The 18807-nt window shown below is 30.7% G+C and overlaps 2 pseudogenes; both read left to right on the top strand.

Annotated features, from left to right (window-relative positions):
* The first annotated feature begins 1206 nt into the window (after positions 1 to 1206).
* Positions 1207 to 7800, top strand: LOC126836926 (pseudouridine-5'-phosphatase-like; annotated as a pseudogene).
* A 105-nt stretch (positions 7801 to 7905) lies between these two features.
* LOC126836978 (cytoplasmic dynein 1 light intermediate chain 2-like) lies at positions 7906 to 10622 on the top strand (annotated as a pseudogene).
* Positions 10623 to 18807: the final 8185 nt, after the last annotated feature.

Raw genomic sequence — 18807 nt, 5'->3', positions numbered from 1 at the left:
CAATTATTATAAAATAAATAAAAACCTAAATACAAATAATTTTATTGATTTAAAAATACGAATTTCCTTTTGGCGGGTTTTTTCGTGAATTTGGTTTTGGCACAACAAATAATTTCAGGTTATGTAACATTTGGTTTTTATCACGACTAATCAGCTGTCAGAAAAACTGCTTTCGTCCGCTCTTTTGCAGGTGTTTACCTAGAATATAATATTTTAATTTATGTAACGTTTCCATATGCATTGTTTCTCAAATTTACTATGAGTAAATATTGATTTGTTGTGTAATCTAATGAGCTGCAAAACGTAAGTACTTTATTTTATTTTATTATTGATTATAAATTCTGCACAGACTTCATAAAAATAAACGGCAATTATACTTCCAATATTGTGCAAGTAGCAATAACATTATTTTAAAATTTAGCTTAATAAAACTTCTCTATATATATATTTAACTGTTTAAATTAACATTACATTAGTTATGTATTATTTTGTAATCTTATCATATTATATATACTTGGGTGAAGTAATTTTAATCCGACTGCAGATAAAGAGTATTATCGTGGGTAGGTGTTCTTAACTAGGTTTAATTATCGTTGGATTAAGTATGGCATCTTAGTTCTGCAATTACTTGACAATACACAATTTCAAATTTGAGTTGTATCCAAATTATCTTTTTTTGTTTTATTCCAAACTTTCAAATAGACATTTTGATTTTAAATCAATTATTTTTTTCCAGTTCATTATTCGAAGAACTAGAATTTTAATATTTTAAAAGAACAGTTTTTATTTATTTTTTTAACATGAATTTGTGTACATATAATAGACATCATAAATAAATATAAATACAAAAAAAGTGGATTACTATTAAATTATGCTAAAATCTTATGATCATTTTTTATTTTTTATATGACTAAATTGAAAAAAATAATATTAAAAAAAAAGTTGTGCACATTGTAATGTGCCTGGGGACTGGATGTGATTTTATTAAATGGTCTACAATTTCCGAGTGAAATGTACTATAATTAATTTCATCTTACCGTGTTCGGGTTCTTAGTAGAATTTGTACAATGTGGGAAAATGTGAAATTTCGTTACCGTGGAAAACTATACTGACTAAATAACAATTCCGTATTATATTTGTAAAATATTTTTAGTCGAAAAACCACATTTGACAATTATTTACAATTAAATATTGTTACCGTTTTCAATGGACGCCCCAAAGAAGACAATCGAACCGGTGACACATGTTATTTTCGATATGGATGGAACATTATTAGGTATTTATTATTTTTTTTTTTTTAAATATTATTTTTGTAGAACTTTGGTGAAAACATAATTTACTCATAAAATAGTCTTTAGTTATTAATACGAATAGTCAATTTACCAAAGTTGTCATACGTTTTACTTTTTAAGGCCTAAAATTAGTTTCGATGATAATTATTATTAAAAAAAAAAAAAACAATTGTTATAATAGTTTGTTCCTTTCTTTCGACTGAAGGTTTTTAATATGGTATCATCATTTTTTGATCTGGTCTGTTAATGGTTTTATGTCTCTTAGCTGATTTTCTTTTCAATAATCTCCAGAGTAACATTTTTTCAGTTAGCCGATTTCCCCTTTCCCCATCCTCACTTCATCCACGCTTCATCATTCCCACCCTCTATCCTTTGTCCAAAAAGCATCAAATATTCGACAAACCTACAGCCATAAGACATAATATTTACGACAAAATTAAAATACATTATTTCGGTCCACCATAATCGCCTTTATCATAGTTCATTTTTTTTTTTTTTGTGATATATGAGGCGCTCAGATGCCAAACCGATTAACTCCACTTTTTTCAAATTGCGAATAATAAAAGGATTAAAAAAGTGTATAATTTTCAGTGTCCTAGGTAAGTAACTCCATAGTTGAATTTTTCACCACTAGGGTGCACTAAGAAAATTGACAATTATACTTGCATACATTGTTTCAAATAACTTTAACTGCCTGTCCTGAAAAATTTCATTATATGGAGTTAAATGGTTTGGCATCTGATCGCCTCAAATGTAGGTATGATAATTTGGCAATTTCACATCGTGTTACAGTTAATAATAGTTACATTAATTATCCGAAACTATCCTAACTGAGATAATATGTTGAAAACTAGTACAAATATCTATAAAAACTATATATTGTATAATGTTTTCTATTTCATTACATAAAAATATGACAATATTTGCACACCACTCCCCCCCTCCAGATCAAATCATGACTATGTCACTGCAAGTAGTGTTGTTACAGTACTTGATGGTTTCAGATACCGAAAACATTCACAAAAAAACGTACAGGATCATTGCTCAAGAATTTGGTACGACGTTTTCGCCGGAACTCCGTATGAAAATAATCGGACGTCCAGAACTGGACGGAGCCAAAGAAGTAATAAAAACACTGAAATTAGAAATAAAGCCCGAAGATTATGTACAAAAAGTGAAACTTCTAGAAGAAAACTTATGGACAAAAGTGCCGCTGTTACACGGTAATATTGCAGTCATATTAGTTATTATTTTTGTTCATCTTACTATTCTTCTTTGCCACTTATAAAACAGTACCTACTTATGGTTTGTCCATCATGACTATGAAATACATTTTTCCTAATAAATATACTTAAGTTAAATAAAAAACGCTTAGCGTTGTATCGCAACATCAAATACACTTTTTTGATTACTAATTAAAAATTCACAACTTTTAAATGATAAGCAATTCAGTCTTTCACCACTAATTATTCTGTTTATCGTCGCAAAAAATATTCTAAAAACGTTAGGCACACCTCAAGACGTTTTATTGTTGTGGTTGTTGGAAAAAGACAATATTTAGCCTCGAGTTTAAAAATACTAGTGGTGAGAAACATGTGTATCATGAATATGTTGTATGGCACTCACTCACACCTAATCTTAACTAAAATATATCAAACTGAATATAATCGGGATACCGCTGATTATAATAAGGGATAAGGTGGAGTGGTAAGATATAAAGAGGGATAGAAAGAGATAATGATTGATAAGATTTAAGATATATGGAGGCACATCTAGGTCAGATTTTGAACATACTGACAACTGCAAATGTTAAACTGACTCCATCCCAAAACATGTTAAAACTAAAGAAAAATTAGGAGAGTATTTTTTCATAATTACAAATCTTTTCGGAGGGAGTCGACTGCGATTTTCTATAAAACAAAATAATAAGGACCGCGCTAAATTATACATAATACGTGTTATCGATTCAGGAGTACGGGATCTAGTAACGCATTTGCACAGCCAAGGGATTCCCATGGCGGTGGCGACGAGTAGTAGCAAGAAAAGTTACAACAAGAAGACTTCTAGCCATAGGGAACTATTCGGACTGTTCCATCACATAGTCACAAGTCCCAGCGATCCGGAAGTGAAGCGCGGCAAACCGGCACCAGACATTTTTAAAGTGTGCGCTTCTAGGTTCCCGAGGGAGCCCGACGTCTCCGAAGTGCGTTACAGATTAAGGGGGGAGGAGGAGGGGACAAAAACAATAGTCTGCCCAAAAGATTATGCCAGCCGATGCGATAATTTAATTTTAAAGAAATCAATTCGATCCCCTTAAAAATAATATTCATTTCCTACCATTTATACCTTCATTTCCATTGCTCGAAACGTCTCTCAAAGTCCATGTTCAAGTCAATGTTAATGGCGATAGTGCACTAAAACAAATGGAGATGATTTTAAAGGGGATTTAAGATGATTTATAATTTAAAATTTATTGAATATAAAAAAATTCAGTTACCTAACGTATTTTTTGGACAGGCCTACAGGAAGTATTATTATAACTAGTGATAAAATCACTTTCAAATAAAAATAGAGTACAAAAACTGATAAAAGCATTGTAAATTCTAATGAATAGTCAATTTCAAAAAGGTATCATGTCATATTTTTTACGACTTTTATTTGCATTTTCATGAACTGCTGCAAAAAAAAACCAAGTTAGTTATTCCATTAGAGGAAAAACATTGGATCATGAATATGTCTTACGGTACCACCGCCACTTTATCTTTATCCTTCCTTCTCTTATCCTCTCTATTCTCTCCACTCTTCTCTTGATGTCACAAATTCAGGTTAGGTTAGGTCAAACTCATGAAGGAAATTTTCGGCAGACCCTCTAGCCATAAGACATATTATTATTCATGTCAAAAAAGGGACATGTCCATGTTGAGAAGAGGAGGGGAATGACCTTTAAATTTTCGAGCAAGTTTCGAAAAGGCACCCGTTGGGGAGAAAAACTTTTTTTTTTCATTTCCTGTAAAATTTAATTTTAAGAGACATGACACATGACCGGAATTGGCTAATCGTTTGGAAATTTATCCGTACACTACTAATTGTAATTTCCGTTGTACGTACACAGTGCTTGGTGATAGAAGATTCGCCAAACGGAGTGGCGGCGGCCGTCGCAGCCGGCATGCAAGTTGTCATGGTGCCCGACCCGATGATGCCTAGGGAGCTGACCACCGAAGCCACGTTGGTCATAGACTCGATGGAGGACTTTGAACCGGAAATCTTTTCGCTGCCGCCTTACTTTTATCTAAAAGAAACTAAACATCCGATTATTAATGACATATAAATAAAACAAAATCGACGGCTGCATCGATTGCCGGTCGGAACGCAGCTCTGGCCACCGATTTGCCTTCCACTTGTGCTCATAATATCGTTGTGACTTTGCTTTGTCCACTCATTTGCACGGACCTTAATAAATTATCGTGTAACCGCCGAAATCTCCATATTATTTTTGCCGACGAGCCCATTGTCTAGTCCGCAATAGCTACCTAGTCTAAAATATAAAGCAGCTTTGAATAATCGCTTACCGATCATACAATTTGCAAATACAGCAAACTACACGATGCGTATCGTACTTAGACTACTAAACGATCACTTATCGATCCAGGTCATTTCTTGTGAAGTTAAACAAAACCATAATAATGTTAAATTATATCAAGTGAAAGCTATAACTCAATGGTCAGAGCTGTCGACCGGCAATAGGCGACAGTTCTCTGTTCGACTCCCAGTAATATACCTACTAGGGTGGCGCAAAAAAAAAATCGATCTACAAAATTGTTGATGGGCTAACATTTAAATATGTTCTATACATAAAATAAGAGACTTGGTGAAAATTTGAGGTAAAAAAAAATTGTTTACTGGTCGCTCAACGCGTTTAAAGTAAAATGACCAAAAATTCTCAAAAAATGACTTAAATTATAAAATTTTGGTCAAAAATCATCCTTAGTACAATTAAATTGTAGTATTTTTCGCGTTGAGTACAACTGTATAAGTTTTAAAATCCTAAGTTAAAAATTAATTACGTAATTAACAAAAACTCGTAATTAAAAGGTCAATTTTCAATTAAGCTTAAAGTAACTAAAAAAAATGTTTTTTTTAATTTTTAATACTTTATTTTATTGAACGTTATGTATGTTTCTAGTGAAAAAAATTTTTTCACTAATGTTAAAAACTTATACCATTTTTTCGTGCACCAAAATTAACGTTTTACTGAAAAATGTGTATTATGTGTGAAATAATAAAATACTTATAGTTATGAATTTCAGCTTTATGAAATTATTTCACAGTTTGTGAAAATCAATTTAAAAAAAACATCCACGGGATGATTTTAAAGAACTTTTAGAACTTTGTTTATTGTGCATTGGAAAACTACACACAGAAAAATTACGTTTCCGATCTCCAGGAGTGTTTCATAGAGCACGATGGATGGCAAAAATTATTTATTGCTTAAAAATGTATATGTTTCAAAAACAATTTAAATTGAAAGGTATTCAGCAGTTCAATTTGTTTATTTTAAGAGTTTATATTAAATAGGTATTGGTTTACTAGTTCTTGTGCTAATAAAGCACCTAAAAATGATCTAAATCTATTAGTAGCATATATTATTTTAACTTTTCTCTTTGTGTGTTTAAAATATTTAGTATTTGTTAGAAAATAGATTTCATTACATTAGATGACATTATCATAATTTTAATAAGAGATGATAAAACTTAAAATAAATAGTATTTATCGTATAATTATATATATTGATGCTTTGTGTGTTATGATATTGTCTTGTTTGTCGTGTGTGTGTTGTCTGATTATTCTAAACTCTAGTCTATATTTGTAATAAAGTAAGTTAATAGCTTGATTATCTAACTTGTAAAGATTGATTCTTTACTCATTCTTTTATTATACGGTGATTCTTATTTTCATTCCACTTAGTACTCTGCTAAAAACATTTTTTTAATAATAATGTATATATATATATATACATTATTATTTATTTCCATACTAAAGTATCTAGTTGATATTATACAAGAATGTATTAGTAATATGGCAATTAATAATTTTTTATTAATATTAATACAAATACTTATTATATAATCGTTAAATTTAATTTATTTTTAAATATTTTAATAATTATGTACATCAATAATGCGTTTCTTTTAATATTCTTTACTTATAATGAACTTTCAGACTTATAACTATTATATTTCCATTATACATATTATATTATAAATCATAACTTTATTATGATGGTACTAGCATTAAGGGTTTTTACTATAATTATTGTCTTACTCAACTGTCAGACTTGTGTCTTTTGCATACATTTTCTTTGAGTTTATATTAACATTGTCTTATGGAAATGTATGTATTATATTTTTAACTAGCTAAAAAAAGGTATTATTGTCAAGCTGAGAAATCAGTTACGGTAACATCATACCTACCTATTAAAGTAATATTGCAAACTAAATTAATCACTAGCATTTAAGTGAATGATATGTTCTGTCAAGTGTTTAACCTCCACGTACTCGCATACACGTCATTAACACTGCGACTTATGATACTTATAGTACTTTTTAAATTCAGAAATTATGTTGGTGGTGTAAATATTGCTGAGCGACCATCAACGAGATTTTTTAAGACACGAGTGCTTGGTGGTTAAATATAAATATCTAAGTATTGAAATGTTTTTGATTTTGTCACTTCATGTAATAAATACTACTTAATATAATATTGCTTAAACATATTATGTTCTATTGTATAAAACTGATCTATATTCGTAGATTAACCTAACCATTTTTCCTTTGAATCTTTGAATATTATGATTTTTCTTATTTCGGCATAGCGTTAACCCAAAACGCCTGTATGCCTGTTATATTATATAATATGAGTCAAAGCCAAAATAAATAAAAAATAATCCCATTTCTAACCATGACATAAAAATTTCAACAAATATTTAAGCAAATAAATGACAAAATCTTATATGAAAGATTTTTGTAACTTTTCTTATAACATTTTTATGTTTACAAAATAAGAAATTTTATTTACTTTTTTTTTTTATGGAACGCTAAGGTTATTGCCAACGGTGTACATCACATATGGCAAATTAACTTTATTATTGAATTATTTATTTATATGAATAATGTTAGGTAACTTTTTCGCAGTGGCGTAACTAGAGACTAAAGCGCCTATAAGCAAGTCATTTTTTTTGTTCGTGGATGTTTTATTTTCATAGTGGAATTTTAAGTATTAAGTAGAAAATTTTTTTTTATTAAATAGGTAAAATCAAACTAGTATAACTTCCTAAGTCATTATTTTCATTCTACCACTCTTAAGGCTTATCACTTATCATATTTAGTTTTACTGATAAGTATAATAACTGTTATCATCTCAATTTAACGGTATCAATGAAATATTGTGATTTTTATCATATAAATATTAACTGGGAATATAAAATAATTTTGACTGATGTATAAAGTTTAAATTCGTAGGTAGTGTTTTTAAACATTTTAATACACATTATTTTTTTTATCTTAAAGAGAACACATTATATTTTATGTTATACTGTGCATCTACCGTCATTCGCCGAGAGCCAAAACCCTAAAGTACAAATTACAATATCAATAATGACGATGCAGGAAGAAGAAAACTTATGGTAAGAAAACGATCGGGTTTAGCGGGTTGAACTTGATTTTTGCGGAAACGTTTAATTCGCTAGCCGAGTTTACTTTACTTGACCATTTGTTGTGTTTTTGCCGCAGGAACTCTATGTTGATCTCGCTAAAGGAAAAGGGAGGAACGCGTTTACCTACTGACAAATCTATGATTATCATTGGTAAGTAACAATAATACTGTTAGGCTCGTTTCACACGAGCCACTTTTTGTGCTGCCACAGAGAAGACACTGTGGCGCCACTGTTAAAAATATATTGTTTTGAATTGATGGTTATACGTGATGTCGCACCACAAACGCGTCTTGGTGGTCGGTACCCGCTAGAAATTGCGCCGCAGAAAGTGGCTCGTGTGAAACGAGCCTTATGTATGGTATTGTTGGCCGTTTTAAAATTTAAAGTTTCTTCAGATAAGTTAATTATTGTTAGTCTCTCTTTATTTTTTTATTTTTAGGCGACAAAGAATGTGGTAAAACTACTCTTGTAGCTAAACTGCAAGGAATCGATGACTTAACCAAAGGTATCGGTTTAGAGTATGCCTACATTGATATAAGAGATGAATATAAAGAAGGTAATTGTTTTTGTTATTGGTTGATAGTTTTTATTTTTGATAATAATATTCGTATTGATAAATTATACCTATATATTTTATTAGCCTTCATAAAAATATGTGTAGAAGAAACTTGACTACCTATTGAATACTTTTAACTATTTAGATACTTATTTTAACATACATAATTGCTATTTTTGATTTCAGATCACACCAAACTTAATGTATGGGTTCTAGATGGAAATTCTAAGTATTTGTTTTTATTGAAATTCGCCTTAACCCAGAAACAGTTCAAAAACACATTAATAATGTTTGTGGTGTCCATGAAAACACCTTTGAACATTATGGACCAATTGGAAAGTTGGGCGACATTGTTGCAAGATTATATTGACAATCTTTCAATTCCCAACGAGGAACTTATGAAGTACCGTCAACAATGTAAATATACATACTATATATATAAACAATTTAACTTATTAATAATTACTACTTGCTTTTTAGACACACAATAATTTATTAAATATACATTTACTTGTTTTAAGGTATAAAAAAGTGGAATGAATACATTGAAGAAAATGTTGGCGATAAAAATGGCTATTGGGAACATGCTCTCGGGGATGGAGTGCTTACGAGGAACCTCGGCCTTGATGTCATAGTTGTTGTAACAATGGTGAGTTAAATTTAATTATTTATGCTGGGTTTTGGTTCTCTTTGTCTTATGTGTATATTTTGGTTTTTAGACCGACTATATCAGTGTGTTAGAAAAAGAAAACGACTACAAAGACGAACATTTTGATTTTATACAACAAACGGTTAGCATCGCTCTTTTATACGTCAGCTAAGGAAGATAAAAACTGTGATTTACTATATAAGCTTTTAACTAAGATTTACAATTTTCCATTTAAAACGCCAGCACTAATTGTCGAGAAAGACGCTGTATTTATGTGAGTTACTTCAATAGTTTAACCTTCATTAACGGTATAGAAATTAAATTACTTCACAGTTACATTGGACGTTTTGTGATTTCAGACCATCTGGCTGGGACAGTATGAAAAAAATCAGTATTCTCTACGACAATATGCAATCAATGAGACCGGATGAGTTTTACAATTCAGTCATCAGCAAAGTAGTCACGAGAAAGGTATGTTTATTTAGGAAAACAAATGATTTTTTAATGCTTTGTTAATTTTTACGTTTACAGACGTTTACCAAAGACCACGAGGTCCAAGCAGAAGACGAACAAAATATTTTGAACAAACAGTTGGGTCTGTTGAACCAAAGTGCGAACCAACAATCCGCGATTGGTATTCCCAGACAGGACTCGGTAATGAGATCTCTTACGGGGGTGTCCAAGCCAGGAGAGAGACGCGTGTCACTGACGAGTCAGGGTCAAGGTTCGCCGACTAAAAAGGTGCGCTATTAAATTAAAATTATAATTGTACACTTAATCATCAGCTAAACTATACCGTGTATTTTTAATGTAGATTGATCCGGTCAAGACGAACAATACAGCCACACCGGGCGAGGGTGTTTTAGCAAACTTTTTCAATTCCCTTTTACACAAAAAGTCCAATCAGAGTCCGGTCATGTCGAAGTCTCCAGGTATCAACATTAGAAAACTTTAATTCTATTATTATCTGCGACTCGTTTTTTTCGTTAGGTATTTTCATAATGCGTTATAACGTACATTTTTAGATGAACTATCGGGCTCAAAATCATTGTCGCTTGACCACACAGAATATCCCACAGACACAGCTGCCGAATTAGACAAATTAGCCAAGAAAACGTTAAATCTTTCTAATAGTCTTTCAACTGAAACAAGTTCTATTGACAACGGAGCCGGAGAACTAACTACATCTCTAGCCGAACAGTCGTCTTCAGAATGTTAGTTCAGGGTTACAACACACTATTTGTATTCTTTCCTAAAATTGTGATAACATGTATTTAACGTTACGTGCAATTCTTATATATTTTTTAACCCATGACCGAACATATATATTTTATAACATATTATTATTAATATTAATTTATTTTATTAATCCTATAAATTTTACTAATTTATTATTAACGTATTACCCCAAAAAAATCTTACCTTTATTACATACTTCTTTCATAAATCAAGTTTTTACTCTTCATTAATGTTTAAATAACAAACAAAAGTATGTTTTAAAAATTCACATGCATTATGTAATGCATTTTTATAAAGTATAAAAATAATAGTGAACTGTTGACGAAATTTGATGCTGATACGATTAATTAATAAGCATTTTTTAATTTTGTTTGCTTTTAATCTATTTTACACTTGATTACGATATCAATATTATGAAACATTAGTTCTATACTAAACGTTTTGGATGATATTTTATGTCCAAAAAAAATTAATACTACGATACGATATATACAAAGAAGCAATACATTTTTTTTTTCATACAGTTATTAATTATTCTTTCTAAATATTTATTGAGTAAATCAAAATGTGTTTTTTTGGCTTTTGAAAAAAAAAATTGTCTTTAACAAATGTGTTATGAGCACCATATTTTGTATTTTAATTAAAATCCCTTATATTACCATTACAAAAAAAAACTGTCCGTTTTGATATTTTTCATATAGTAATCAATAACATTTGTTTTTATTTAAATAATACAAAACAAATTTCATAACTTCGAAATTCGACAAAGTTTTGTGTAGGGGTACTAAACGATCAAAATGTATGTAAGTAAATAGTAGTTAGTTACTCGATAGTATTGAAAAAAAAAACAAGGAAAATATGTTCACTTCTGACTATTGTACAGGTCGGTTACACCTTGTATAAGTGAACACTTGGATAAATTCTGAAAACGGACTTCTCAAGGTTTTCGGGTAGACGTTATTAATTATCTTTTAGATGTCGCTATGTATATTTTATTTTTTTTTACAATCAGAGCGTTGCGTTTTTAACACGATCCTGAAAGAAGAATGTGCGGTATACATTGTAATCGTGACTTGTTTATTATGACAAAGTGGAAATGAAGAAAATAATTGATCCCTGTTTTGCATTTTGACTTCTCCATCACTCCGAGTGGGTCAAGCCCTACCACTCTAGGATCTTACACCCAAAAAATCGCACCATTGTTCGCAACATCCCCATTCGAATCACTTCTCTTAATCCTCACACTTTGTGCGAATTTTAGCTCGTTCCTTTTTATACTTTATGTTTTTTTACCAGCAAACAACTATACCTCTCGTATCTTTTTTTTTTTTTTGTTCCTATAAATCTCAAAACCTCATTTATCCATTCTTTTACGTTTGCAAAGGTTTCCATCAGTATCGCAATCTATTGTCAATAATTCGGCGTAGAACAATGCCCGTGGTTTTATGTTGAAAAATTACACAGCAAAAATATGTCAGTTTTTTTTTAATAATTCATATTTAATTTTTTTCAACTGTAAAGACAAGTAACACCTATATTGGATATCTTACAATATTGATACGAATTTATATATATTGAGGTTTAGCATTGCAGTTTGTTCTTAGTACCAGAGGTGGAGTTCAAACTAAGTTCAGGTCGGAAATTGCACTTCATGCTGATTACCCAAAACCATTTGAATGGCACAGGGAAAAAACGGTAGTCACAATATGACATTTTTTTTCAATTAGTTTTTTTTTAATTTATGCCATTATTTTTTTAAATTTATGTCAATAAATTGTTTAAATAAATACATTCATTATTAGAATAGCATTTAATGGTTTTTTTTTGTTCTTATTTAAGAGGGAGAGGAATTCACGAACTTTGTTTTTGCAATACTTTAAAATTTTCATAATGTGACTACTACCGTTTCCCCCTGTGCCCTTCATTTGGTAAAGGAGATTATGAAATTATTTTATCATATTGGCAACTTTTTATAGACTGTAAGTGATTTATAACATATTTTTTTAAATACTCATAATCAGCACAAAATACATCAATTCTATGTAGTTTGTCTCGCTTAATCGTAATTTAGGGTTAAATTTGTTATTTCTATAATTACTTCAAACTATAAGAAAATAAGATTTATGTTAAAGTTCCACTAGACTCGAATCTTATTTCTTAAAATCGCGTGACCTACAATGTATAATAGGTTCTGCATTTTTATTTTTATCATTCCAACTTCTTAGGTGAGTCTGTTCACGGGACACCAAGAACTTTTCCTCGAAACTTATCTAATAAAAACTCATATGCCGTTTGTCTGGTAGGTAAGCGTGGTTTTGACGAGTTTTCGAAAAGTTAACCGAATATATTTGTTCTTATTGTAAATCACTGGGTGTCTGGTCGGCTCGCTCACAAGTAGAAAAATTGAGTTTTTTTATGATAAACGGAAAACACGTTTCAATATTTTTATTGTATTTCCATTTTTTCTCTACACATTTGATCATACAGTTTAGGAATTCAGAGCGCCTATAATAATTTAAATGTGAGCGAACAGCTGGTCGTGAGCGTGCGTGCAGTCAATATATTTTGTTTTGTACATTAACATACTATTATAATAACGTCTTGTATATATACTATACACATGCGTTTCGTTTGTATAGCCAAGAAGAAAAACAAGTATGTTCGATAGAAGTTATTGGTGTTTACATTTTTTACCCACTTTGTTTTACACAACTCGAGAAGTCTAAGAAAATATGTTCGATTTGAAAATATATTTATCGAAGAGCAGCGTCTACCAGTGAAATAGCTAGGATTTTATTATAGAAGCTATGCGAGACCACACCACCTCATAAATAAATATTTTATTCAATATAACGGGGTTATAAATCTGATTGTGACTGTTTTCAAATTTGTATGGAATATTCTTTAGATATCATAATATCAATAAACGTTGACAGCTAAAAAAAATAATAAAAATCGTATTCCCTAAAAGAAGTGGAGATTTTCTCTTTATTTCGTTTTTATTTAGGGTTTTATGGCTATGATTAAAAAAATTAGACTGAAGTTAAGCTAAACATATAAAATTTCTTAAAAATCTGTAGTAAAACGTTTTTTATTAAGGACAAACAAAAAAAAAAGAAAATTACACTTTATTTTATGTGAGTCATAAAAAAAATTGTCATTATATCATTTATAAATGAAATAACTGTTTAATATATTATATATTTTCATTATGTTAATTTGTTTTTATTTAATATTTATTTATTCATCACACTTTTCCCCACCAAAGATTTAAAAATATGCCTTATAAGAAAATATATTCATTAGCTTAGCTTAACCGGTAACAATAAAAATTTCCAACATTTTGGAACGGCAACGATTGTAGATTAAAATACACAATATCGTTTAATTTTAATAATATTGTATTTTTTAAAGTTTTTATTTATTTATGACCAAAGAACTTTTTATCAAAAAAAAATTGTCACACTGAGAATTGTCGAAAAAAAAATAACGCTGGAGCCGAGTCAAGGCGAGTAGAGTTGGCACGATTCGCGCAGTCTACCCTCCGTCTGCCAGTCGGTTATTATTTTGAAAATTTCGCTGACCCCCTTTTTTTGGCTATGCGAGCGTCGTCTCCTTTGTCCAACGTTTTGTTTGTATAACCGCAAAACGCCTCTGAGATCCGAGACTGTGAAATTCTCACGGTATTATGCGTTAGATTATTATTATCTTCGCCCCCTAAACACCTCTCCCTCCCCTTCCTTGGCTGCCATTTCTTTTCAACTTTAACGGGGGGTTTGGTTTAACCGCAGTACGGTGCGTGTGTGTGTGTGAACTTGTATACAACACTTATATATTATAATTATTATAATATGTATACTCTGCGGTAACCTATAAGAACCGTTTCGACCCAACGGCCACTTTTCATGCCACCTCGAATAAACGTCATGGATCAGATCCAAGGAGACGGGGAACAATATTGTAAGGCAAAAGCTCGTCGTGCCTCTCTACCATTATATACCTACCAGGGATGTTTAATAAAAACGACTAGAGCCCTTGTCGCGTTTGAAAATGTTGACAAATCCTTTGATTTTGACTTTGATTTAGACACACCAGGAGACACTATAGTATAGTGACTATACCGTGTAGGAATGTCGAGCCCGGTGACCTGGAAGAGGGGTCGTTAGGCGAGAGGAGAAGGGTCATGGGGAGGGAATTGATGGGGCGGGAACAAGAAAAACTGAACGACCAAAGTAATATTGTGCAACGGCAACCTACACTTCGGTCGGGTCTTAACCATACGACCATTTTTCTTTAAAACTGATTCCAATAACTTACAGATCGTTTCACTGGGAACCATTCGAGATTCAATAAATAAAACTTAAGCTATAATCGAAACGATAAAATGTTTATTATATGAAATTATAACAATCTCCTTCTCGCCTTCTTCTTTGCCTTATCCCATACAAATGGTAGGCATGAAATTACAACACTAAGAACTACAATAGATCAATATAATTGTGGTATTAAATTTTGAATAGCACATACAGATATTGTCTAAATGTTAAAAGATGTTCGTCAAGGGTATATTGTACGGCATACTAAGTACTAAATAAGTTTATTATTTATAAAACTGAAGCTATTATAGCTAGATTTTATCAAAAAATTAATAAATGTATTTGTTGTTAATGAAATGGAAATAAAAGTACTATGTACTTGAAATAAAAATGTCGGGTTATAAGAAAAAAAGTTGCTCCAAACGAACGAAAAATGAGAGTGAACAGATAGAGATAGTGCTGGTAGGTACTAGGTATGTCAAATGAAGAGAGGATTGTAAAATAATAATAAAACAAGTAAGTAAAAGAGTTTACATTAGAAGGATTTAGATATAGGGTAGGTACATTAAGAAGTTGATGATTAAAGATTTTCGGAGAGAGAGATTAGTTTTGGCAAGCTGCTTTATTCTTGTATGGGATAAGGCAAATAAGAAGAAGATACCGTTGTAAGTTGTAACTATATAGATTGCCAGGAATTTAATTTTGATTATAACTCATATATATTTTGCGTAGTTTAAAAATAGTCGATGCTATTGTTTACCTACTGGAGACTTAATCGCCAGTAATAATAAAATTTAACTAAAAAGCATTCCTTCGAACGCAAGTTTTGATCAAATTTTATTAAAAGGTCGTCGGATCGTTTAAAAATGGATATTTGTTTTCGAAATCAGATTTTGCACGGTACAATTAACAGCTCAAACTCGTAGAAACTTATTTTTTTCACTGTATCACGCATAATGCATGTGTAAGGGTTGTTAAGTTCGATGTGTAAAATATTCTGTTAAACTTTTCCTCGCTTGTATCTTACGTTAAAAGTGTATACTCGGAAATTGTATTAATGTATGCACTAAGTTTTTCGCAACTTTGCCCTTGTGTTTTTTAAAGTTTAATATTCCAAACGGTTATTTTATCAAACATGCTCGACATTTTTCGAATTTTATTAATATGTCATTCGACGGGCTTGTGAACAATGTGTTGAAGCGATCGATTTTAGCTTCGATGCGGAGCTGAGAAGGTATTGTTTTTACAATGTTGTGTTTTTATTTTTTTATTTTTGTTTCTGGACCCACGATATCTCGTAAACCGCTGAACCGATTGCTTTGTGTAGCAACTTTATAGATCAGAAATCATACTCGGGAGGTACTTAATTGAGCCAAACATTTAAAAAAGTCACCCTTTCCCATCAAAATCGAGAAAAACACCTAAAAAATTTACAAATTTTTCAACTTAAAATTACGATGCTCTATAACTTTTTAAAAAATAGTCGAAAATGTTCCAAATTTATATGAATTGTTCTTCAAACATAGTACTATCGATAAACATTAACAAACCAAAAAAATATCATAAACCCTTTCCCCTTAGAAGGGATAGAATTTTTTTCTTTATTTCACTTTTTCAAGCAAAGTTTTAAAGAAATAGATCTGAAAATTAGACCGAAGGTAGATCTAAAATGGATTTAACATATACAAAAGTCTGTAGTCAAATTTTTTTTTTATTAAGGAAAAACCCAAAAAATAGGGTAAATTTACACTTTGGCCGTAGTCAGTTTCTAGATTGCTATGTGTGCGAATCAACAGTCAACAGGTAATGAAAATATTTTCATTATATTGTTAATTACGATATATGGGTAACTATGACAGAACATTTTTGTAGACAGACGATCAACCCTTATCGTATCCACCCTGCACAAGACTAAATATTAAATTTTAAGTACATTATTGCTGGTCCCACGATATCTTCTAAACCACTATAACACACTATAAAACTAGTTTGAACATACTATCCACAGATTCGCATCGAAGCGTTTATTTAAAAGTGATTTTATCACTTTCAGTTATAATAAAATCTGTAGACCTGTGACCTCTCCGACCCCACTATGCCCCGACACCATTGTACTGGCTTTTTTTTTTTTTTTTTTGGTTTTTGTAAATGTAAATCGGTTTATACTGTTGTTTAGGTTGAATAAAAAGCGCACTTTCCTGAAGGGGATGGTCGAGGACCGCGTAATTGCTTTGCGAAAATATTCGGAATAAAAACTTTTGAAAGAGCTACACGCCTCTTTCATCACCCTCCTGGTTTCGACAAAATAATGAAAAAAAAAAAAATATTATGACTGCTATAGGTTGAAATCCAACATCTGAAATACTAGACATTAGTTTAATAATTGAAACGACTTAGCAGTATTTTAAAATATTTTCTCATTGTTAGTAATGAATATTTATTGTACACCGAATAATTTTAAACTCCACCGTATACGAAATTCGTTACTAATGTTTTTCGTTAGTTAATGTTTATAAGTGACCAAGTACCTAGTACCTATTTACTAAACTTTCACCCGGTAACCAATATAAACCACAGAACAAGCTAATATATCTACTCAGTATTTGATGATGATATTATATCCGTAACAGCTGTTGATACTGTGTATGTTTATAAACACAACAGTGTAAACCCCGGTTTATTAGTGTTGTTCAAAGTGATTATCGTCTTCCTTTATTTTTAACTTTCCTAATAACTAAAACCAATAATTGTTTTAATTATTATACATACACTGCCCACTGGTAAAACAATTTTTTTGTAACAATTCACTGATTTTTTTTTGTTGCGTTTTTTACAGTATAAGATCTTTGTAAAAATATATAGACCAAATAATTGCAGACAAAATATTTTAAAACACTAATGTATTGTTTTTCCAAGACACCGAAACAAAATCGTCAGACAACTACATCATCATACCTTGGTTTACAGAAGTATGTAGAATAAACAAAATTAACGATAAAAGTGGATTATCAATATTACGGTTTTAAGTTAATAGGTATGCTGTTTAATAATTAAGAACTTTTGAAAAATATTAGTATTAGTATTCCACTAATTGTTTATACTCTTGTTTTCAAATGTATATTTTTTATGAAATCTGTTCTGGAGTTTAGTAATATATTTGATGTATGTTTTTTACAAAAATGATTTAAAGAATACACATAAAAAAAGAAATGATTGTTTGTTAGTATACAAACATGTATTTTTTTAAATGAAAAATGGAGAATTTTCTAAAAATCACTCGACCTTTAACAGTAAATCCTAAAACTAATATTAACCCTGTGTAAGTATTATGGCCCATGTTTTTTTCATTACAGTTCGGAAAACGCGTTTAGATGTATACAAACTAATAACTATATTCATACAATGTATTTAAATTGTTTGCCGTTTTGTTAGCCCTCGCTGTGTGCATTTTAATATTGCGCTTGTACCCCAAGTAGAGTTTAAACATGTAGGTAAGTCGATACACGCAAGTATTATTATTATTATTTTATCGTTGAATACTACAACAGTAATAATAATATATTATGCAAACACACGTTGAGCGGCTGTAGAATTTGAACGAAACGCGTTTAGCATGGACCAATATTTGCACAAGGCGCGAAAATGTTTAAGTTTGCGAAAAAGCTTTTTCGAAAAACACTGTAGCTAGTATATTTTATTATGATAATGTGACACTTAAAAGTGGTGTGCACGCCGTGTGTTTAAAGTGTGTTCTTGAAAGCCGAAAATGGTTGCCTTTAAAAGCAATAACGATTTTATCGAGATTCGTTGAATTAATAACAAAGTATTTGCAATTCCTTTTTAACCTTACACGACTTGTATTGTGCTTTCACCCTTCTACATAAACCTACCCAATCATAGAATACTTTGTTCTAGCCTTATCTATGGCATAACTCAGTCAAGTCTGATTCTCAGATATTAACTATTGTCTAACTAGAGTCAACATACTAAGTTTCCAGTTGAGAGTAACGGATACTGAAAGATCCTTTCTGATAATGTTTTGT

Source organism: Adelges cooleyi, unplaced genomic scaffold, assembly GCF_023614345.1.
Source record: "Adelges cooleyi isolate 19-005CV unplaced genomic scaffold, UGA_ACOO_1.1 ACOO_flye_CR_arks_rails_tigmint_CR_PRNA_247, whole genome shotgun sequence".
Classification (NCBI taxonomy): domain Eukaryota; kingdom Metazoa; phylum Arthropoda; class Insecta; order Hemiptera; family Adelgidae; genus Adelges; species Adelges cooleyi.
Note: the sequence above shows the minus strand (reverse complement) of the source record. Positions and strands in the feature narration are given on the sequence as shown.